An 8,708-nucleotide genomic window follows, 5' to 3' on the forward strand; every position below is an offset into this window, starting at 1 on the left:
AAATATATTTGCACTTACGGTTAAATAACATGAATAAAATTGATCACATAGTTCCTAGAATATGAAAGATTAAATGATTAACGGGCAAAAGATAACATTTGTTAAAAACATTTAACGGATTTCAATGTCCATTTAATTGTGAATTACGTTACGCTAATTTTCACACAGTCCTTGCATGCTACAAACTTCAAATACCCTCAAATACCCTGACTGATATCCACACTAATATCAATCAAAAATACAGTGGGAATGCCTTTTAAAAGCTGCTGTCATTATTTTCTTATTCTAAAAAAACGCAAGTCCGTGAACTACGTTACAGTGAATTACGTTATGATCAATTCATTATACTCCCGTACGAAGTTCTGGGGGGTATGTAGGAATCACTCTGTCTTTCTGTCTGTCTGTCCGTCCGTCTGTCTGTCTGCAGATTCGTGTCCGGCCCATAACTTCTTTGTTCTTTGACTTAAGCATACCATATTTGGCGCACACCCTAAGACGATGTGTAGAGTACCTTCGTGACCTCTATATGACCTTGACCCCAAGGTAAAAATTAAAGGTTTTTTTTCTTACAATGGATTCGTGTCTGGGCCATAACTTCTTTGTTCTTTGACATAGGCATGCCATATTTGACACATGAGTGTATCACCATTAGACGATGTGTCATGTACCTTCGTGACCTCCATATGGCCTTGACTTCAAGGTCAACATTAAAGGCTTTTACAATGGATTCGTGTCAGGGTCATTACTTCTTTGACATAGGCATACCATATTTGACACATGAATGTATCATCATGAGACGATGTGTCGGGTACCTTCATGACCTCTATATGACCTTGAACTTTGACCTCAAGGTCAAAATTGATTATAGGGTTTTGACATAGTCATACCATAAGAGATGGGTGTATCACCATGAGACTATGTGTCAAATGTACATTCATGACCTTTTTTATGACCTTGACCTTTGATCTGAAGGTCAAAATTATAGGTTTATGCCATGGATTTGTGTTCGCACTATATCTTCCATTTTCTTTTACAAAGGCATACCATATTTTTAAACTCAGGAAAGAGGTAATCTATACCTATTAACAACACTCTTTGGGAGATTGGGGTAAGCGGGGGTATTCTTAGTGAGCATTGCTCACAGTACCTCTTGTTTAAAACTGTAAAAGAATCTTTTCTAAGAGCAAAAGTACGAAAAATCTTTATCACTGACACTGCCTGTGATATGGGGACCTGTAAAATGGCAATTTACACGCGGGGACGATTTTGACTACTGCAGTGGTGTAAACAATCATTTTAACCATTAGTATGCTTATTCAAACAAATGCAACAATCTAATTCCTACTAATTTCATTAGAATTTTATTTGGAGAATGAAAAATGTATGTTATACTGATATCATGAAAATTAAATATTGATTTACTCTGTGTTTACCTCTGGTGTAGCTTTGTATGTAGTGTAACGTAATTCATGATTGTGTAACGTAATTCACATACTTATAAATACTCTGTTTTAATGTCAGATAATGACTAGAATAAGTAATGCTGAGTTCATGCTCTGCGTGCATCAATTCATTTGAAGAGAGCAATAATCGATTTCATGCGCGCATCACTTCATTTGATGAGAGAAATAATCGATTTCATGCGCACATAATTCAATTAATGTGCGCAGTAATTGAATTTATGTTATCTTCCAATAATTAAAGATATCACCAATTATTTGAGTTTCCATATTATCCCACTAGGAGGAGGTGGAATAGCTGTTTGGGATGCATCATGTTTCTGCGACGTATGTTTTGTAGACAGGAAAGTGGTACAGTTTTGTGACATGTTTGACGGATGTATAAGTCATTGATTGATTAATCGATAGTATTATGTTTTAACTGCCTGCTCCAGATACTCTCACTCCTACGGAGACGTTACCATTGTCGGTGAAGGGCTGCGAAATTTAGGCCTATGCTCGGCGCTTACGGCCTTTGAGCAGGGAGAGATCTTTATTGTGCCAAACCTGCTGTGACACGAGACCTCGGTTTTTGCGGTCTCGTCCGAGGAATCGACCTATTTAATCGCCACTTACGACAAGCAGGGGTACTGAGGGCATATTCTAACCTGGATCCCCACGGGATGATTATAATAAGAGTTCTGATCATGGCACTGACTGAGATTGACATTCCTACCAACAGCAACAGTCCTATAGACGAGCCAGCACTAGAACATATTGTTGATGAATCAGTGATTGCAAGTGAGCTCTATCAAGTAGATGCGTATGTTGCTGCCATGTACGAAAATAAATGGTATATTGGGAAAATCTTTGAATGTGACGAAGATGATCAAGAATATCATATCACATATATTTTCATTAGGTGGAAAAAGTAGTTTAGATGGCCAAAGCATTCAAATAAGACGTGTGACTTGAGGGTTACTTTTTAAAAGTGGTCAGATTTTTTATTTCTATTCTTCAATGAGCTCAGTACATTTCCTATTTCAGTGGGGGGGGGGGGGGGGGGGGGGGGGTAGTGGGAAGATAATGTGATAACTCCAAGAGGAGAGGCTGATCCAAATACAAGAGCATATCTGACCTTTTATGTAACTTAGTGTCCAGTGACTGTATTTCAAACCAACAAGCAACATCTTCCTGGGTTATCACTTTTAAGGTATATGAACACCAGTATGTATGTTTTACTGCATGATTCATTCCTCCATCATACTATAGATTCCAAGTGAACGCCGTTACTTACATAAATATTGAACAAAGAAAGTACTTACATAAATACTGAACAAAGAAAGTACTTACATAAATACTGAACAAAGAAAGAACTTACATAAATACTGAACAACGAAAATACATACATAAATACTGAACAAATAACGTACTTACATAAATACTGAACAAAGAAAGTACTTACATGAATACTGAACAAAGAAAGTACTTACATAAATACTGAACAAAGAAATTACTTACATAAATACTGAACAACGAAAGTACATACATAAATACTGAACAAAGAAAGTACTTACATAAATACTGAACAAAGAAAGTACTTACATGAATACTGAACAAAGAAAGTACTTACATAAATACTGAACAAAGAAATTACTTACATATATACTGAACAAAGAAAGTACTTGCATAAATACTGAACAAAGAAAGTACTTACATAAATATTGAACAAATAAAGCACTTACAGAAATACTGAATAAAGAAACTACTTACATAAATACTGAATAAAGAAATTACTTACATAAATACTGAACAAAGAAAGTACTTACATTAATACTGAATAAAGAAACTACTTATATAAATACTGAACAAATAAAGTACTTACATAAATACTGAACAAAGAAAGAACTTACATAAATACTGAACAACGAAAGTACATACATAAATACTGAACAAAGAAAGTACTTACAGAAATACTGAACAAAGAAAGTACTTACAGAAATGCTGAACAAAGAAAGTACTTACATGAATACTGAACAAAGAAAGTACTTACATGAATACTGAACAAATAAAGTAATTACATAAATACTGAACAAAGAAAGTACTTACATAAATACTGAACAAAGAAAGTACTTACATAAATATTAAACAAAGAAAGTACTTCCATTAATATTGAACAAATAAAGTACTTACATAATTACTGAACAAAGAAAGTACTTACATAAATACTGAACAAAGAAATTACTTACATATATATTGAACAAAAAAAGTATTTACATAAATACTGGACAAAGAAAGTACTTACATAAATACTGATCAAAGAAAGTACTTACATAAATACTGAACAAAAAAGGTACTTACAGAAATACTGAACAAAGAAAGTACTTACAGAAATACTGAACAAAGAAAGTACTTACAGAAATGCTGAACAAAGAAAGTACTTACATGAATACTGAACAAAGAAAGTACTTACATGAATACTGAACAAATAAAGTAATTACATAAATACTGAACAAAGAAAGTACTTACATAAATACTGAACAAAAAAGGTACTTACAGAAATACTGAACAAAGAAAGTACTTACAGAAATACTGAACAAAGAAAGTACTTACAGAAATACTGAACAAAGAAAGTACTTACAGAAATACTGAACAAAGAAAGTACTTACAGAAATACTGAACAAAGAAAGTACTTACAGAAATACTGAACAAAGAAAGTACTTACAGAAATACTGAACAAAAAAGTACTAGTCTTACATAAATACTGGACAAAGAAAGTACTTATATAAATACTGAACAAATAAAGTACTTTGTTGGTGAACATTAACCAGCAAATAAATTTTTAATAAAATGTAATCTATTTTCTTTGTAGAAACCATATTGGATATCTTAAGAAAAAAAATTAATCAAAGTAGTCATAACATTTATTTATTGTCCAAAAAAAAGAATATTATGTAAGTAACATGGACACCAAAATCTTGATTAATGGATACAAAATTACTAAAAATAACAAAAACTTATATGTAATGATAATAACTGTGATTTTATTTCCAATTTCCTCAATCTTAATCAAATTTAAACAACTGTTTTCGTCTTGATGATTTTTCTGGGACAAGGGATGGCGTTTCAAGAATCTTAAAGTTTTTAATGGAGGAAAATGGCTCCCATCCCTTGTCCCTTTTTGTTGGCCAAGAGTGGAGTCCAGTAGTAGTGTATTTGGCCATAAAATTAAGAAGCATTTCTTCCTCAGAGACTTCTTCAATCTACAAAATGGAATTACATAAAAATGTTCAGCATTCTTTAAAATTTAAACATTTTAATGATAAATGGTTTTGTGTGTAAAAAAAAAAAAAAACACCCCAGATTGATTAAGTAATTACACAAATGAAAAAAATATATATTTTAATCACTGGAAATTTAATGTTTGTTAAACAGAAGACATGAGTTTCATGTAAAACAAATGAGGTAACTAAATAAAAGCTAAAATTGTGTTATGTTGATAACTGTTGGTAAGTAAATAAATATTAGTGTTGAAAAAACAGAACGTGGTAAACAGTGTGTTCAGTATATTTCTGTTAATTGCATCACGTGATGAACTATTACCTCTGCTACATAACACTCTGGAACAATCCTTGTGTCACTTGATAAAGTGGGAACAACCCCTGCGCAGTGATTCAATGTAAATTAGTTGTGTATAATGGAATTGTGAACTGCAGCATAATTATAAGCATCTAAGTCAAACTAGCAAACTCACCCACCCTACCATCCTTTGAAAAAAGAAGACTGTTTATGTAATATTGGTGCTCTGGCAAAGTTCCATATAATGATGAAACAACAACATAACATAACACCGGTATTGTGTGAAATATTGTCATTTATTAGATGACAATTAACAAATATTATCATTCTATATAATGATAACAAAAAGAGCCAAGGGGAGATCTGGACAATACTGGCAGCACAAATTGCTTCTATAAAAATCCATGAATATGATAAAGTGATCTCCCCTGTTGTACAAGTAAAATTAAAAACTTGGCAAAATAAAATATCCAAAAATCATCGATTAATATATACAAAACAAAAAACATCAGCCACAAGAAGCAAACAGTATGTTTGCAACCCCCACACATTACAAAGGTGAAAATTAGTGACAATGTTCTTACCTATATACTGTTACATTGTCAGATTTGGTCAAACTGCTCTTTAACTCAACAGACTCATCCAGAATATATGAAGGTAAAGTGGATGCCAAATGGTCATCAATCATTTCTAAATCTGTCAAAAGAATTTAAAGAAATAAAATGTTATTTCTATGCATCAATATTATTTCCATGTACCAATACAACAATAAAAAGTATCATACTCTAACACATACCATGCTCATTTCTACAGGGAGAAAACAGACCGAACCTTACATCCAGAATATTTCAACTTGGTACATTTGATCATCATGAGAGGGAGATTCCTCTTATATTTCAGGGTCAAGGTCACACTATCACGTAGTAGGAAAACCTTGTAGCAGTATACAGACCGAATTGTTGGGGTTAGGACCGTCAAACTTGGTACACATATATTTTATGCCAAGTGGAGGATGCCTATTTTTTGTCAAGGTCATAGTAGCAGGCCATTGATCCTAGGACCATTAAACTTGGCACACATGCATCTTATGCCAAGTGACAATATTACATACAGAGCACCTAATGTGTCTGTTTTTTACGATGCAAAGAAAGTATGTCACACCCTGATGATTGTTGACACTACCTGAAGCCAAGTTCTACAAACCATGGTGTAAGAAAACAGCTTATATTAGATTTTCACGGGCGGACTGTATTTTGTACCGTTGGCGGTACTCTAGTTCGTGTTCACATCCCGATATTGTGTTGTGTTGTTATTTTATATTCACTCTAGTTTTGAGTTATATTAAGAATTTGGGTCTTTACATTCTATCCCTGAGAACTATAATGAAAAGGTGAAGATAGCGAACAATGACCAATCTCATAACTCCTATACAGATTACAACATTACGGGTAAGGCACACGAGGTCATCAGTACACACCAGAGGTAGGGGCAGTTGCCTGGGAGAGGTAAGAATCACCGGCTCATTTTGTCTGCTTGCTATATTCTATTTTTGAGTTATACGGAGTTTGACACTATACAATTACGGACTGCTTAGCAGGGAGACATCACAAATTATTAGGTCTTAGTAGGTTTATCACCCGAGAGCGTCTATGCGCCCGAGGGTGATAACCCTACTCAGACCTGATAATTTGTTATGTCTCCCTGCTAAACAGTCCATAATAGTTTTATTATCCTGAAGAATCTGAACGTTAAAAAAACTACCACACACTTATTGACTTGTACCATTGTACCTTTTTTATTTAAAACGTCAACAGATTCGTAATAACGTTCTCTGCAGGAAATTCCGATAACTTTTCAATAGTTTTGAGGGGTGAAGTCAATGTTATCCTCAACTACATACATTATTTTGTTTTATACTCAATGTCATACATTTATTAGATATATATGTTAACGAAAGCAAAACATTGAGGTTTGAGAAAGTTAACGAGAGAAAGCTTTCATTTGCGACGTCAAAGTAGAATGACGCAAAAAACATAACGTCAAACGTAAACATTTCCTAACGTATTTCAAGACAAAAACATAAACATCAAGTGAAATGCATTAGAATGGAAATATTTTCCTCTCGATTGTTGTTTGTGACCTTTAATGTTGACGCTGAAGTTTATGATTAACGATCCCGCATATTTTCAATCATTTTTAATAGAGCTTTCTTGCTTGTGCCATTGGAAGTTATCTTCTAAAGGGAGAAAACACAGTTGTCACCATGCGCGTGAGGGAGGAGACATCACGAATTGTCTCCTTCCACGTGACCAGCCCTCGACCAATGGAATTGACTATATTATTCTGAAGGATAATAATAACGCTAGTCCGGTAACCCGAGACTATTAAATTATTCTGAAGGATAATAATAACGCTAGTCCGGTAACCCGAGACTATTAAATAAAGAATATCAGTTACATGTAGGAATAGTCCGGTGGACCACTGAAAATTAAATTAAAAAACTACGCCTAATGGACAACCGCGCAAATTTTGCCCTTAGAAAAACTGCTCGTAACACTGCAATTCAAGCATATAATTTACATCCAAAACGTCGTGGTTTGATAAATAAATCGGTAAAATCAAAGGCCTAAATGCGTTTACTAGACCATTTTGCATCTTATTGTTGATTGATTGTTTTGCGTCCCGTCGATAATTGCTCAATTATATTGAGACGTCACCAGTTGTAGGTGAAGTACTTATACCAAAACCTTAGACCTCTGCTTAGTGCTCAGGGCCGTAGCAGTGAGGGTTCTTTATCGTGTCAACACCTACCGCGACATGGGACCTCCATATTTAAGATCATATCTGAAAGACCAGTGATTCGCATCACTTATCTTAACGTCTTCTATTTGACGCGGTCATGCTATGAGCAGGAATCGAACACCCGGTTACGAAGCGAACACTCTACCAATGAGCTATCGCTACCGATCATTTTGCAACATAAATCTAAGATTTTGCTTCTAAACTTTAAAAAAAATTCCGCGGTAGGTCCCTCGCCACCATATGAGAAAGCTCCATCCCGCACTGCCTCCACCCCTTTGGACTCTGCTGACTCCCTCTGACAGTCGGACTGGCTACTAACCTAGCAGGACTAGTTAAATACAGAATCTTCTAGTCCTTTGGACTACTAGGGTGAAAAAGTTGTATCGAACACTGAATATGATATACATGTACTGGTCGACAGGAAACGCTTACCCCTCCAAGGCACCTGATCCCATCCCTGGTGTGTCCAGGGGCCCTGTTTTCCCAACTATGTATTTTGTATTCCTTACAGGGGTTATGAGATTGATTATTGTTCGTTATCTTCACCTTTCAGCAATGTGTTTGTTTTCTGTTATTGGAATTCTAGCCATTTTGTGTGCAAATTAAAAATGTTTTTTTCAATTGGAAATGAAATAAAGATCCAGAACTTCGTTTTATGAACTTTTAAGTAATATTATTGCTATGAAATGTCCGATATTTTGAATTAACACAAACGTTTTAGCGGAGCAGATGATACAGATTGGCTGGTGTCTATTTATGCACAAGAACTCCAGCATCAATATCAACTTGGAGTATTTGTGCTTAGAATCAGAGTGGCAAGGATGACTTCAGCTTCTGCATCGTCAATTTTCCATTTTTTCTAATTAAAGGTGACGATAACGAACAAAT

The sequence above is a fragment of the Ostrea edulis genome, chromosome 8, assembly GCF_947568905.1.
Source record: "Ostrea edulis chromosome 8, xbOstEdul1.1, whole genome shotgun sequence".
NCBI lineage: Eukaryota > Metazoa > Mollusca > Bivalvia > Ostreida > Ostreidae > Ostrea > Ostrea edulis.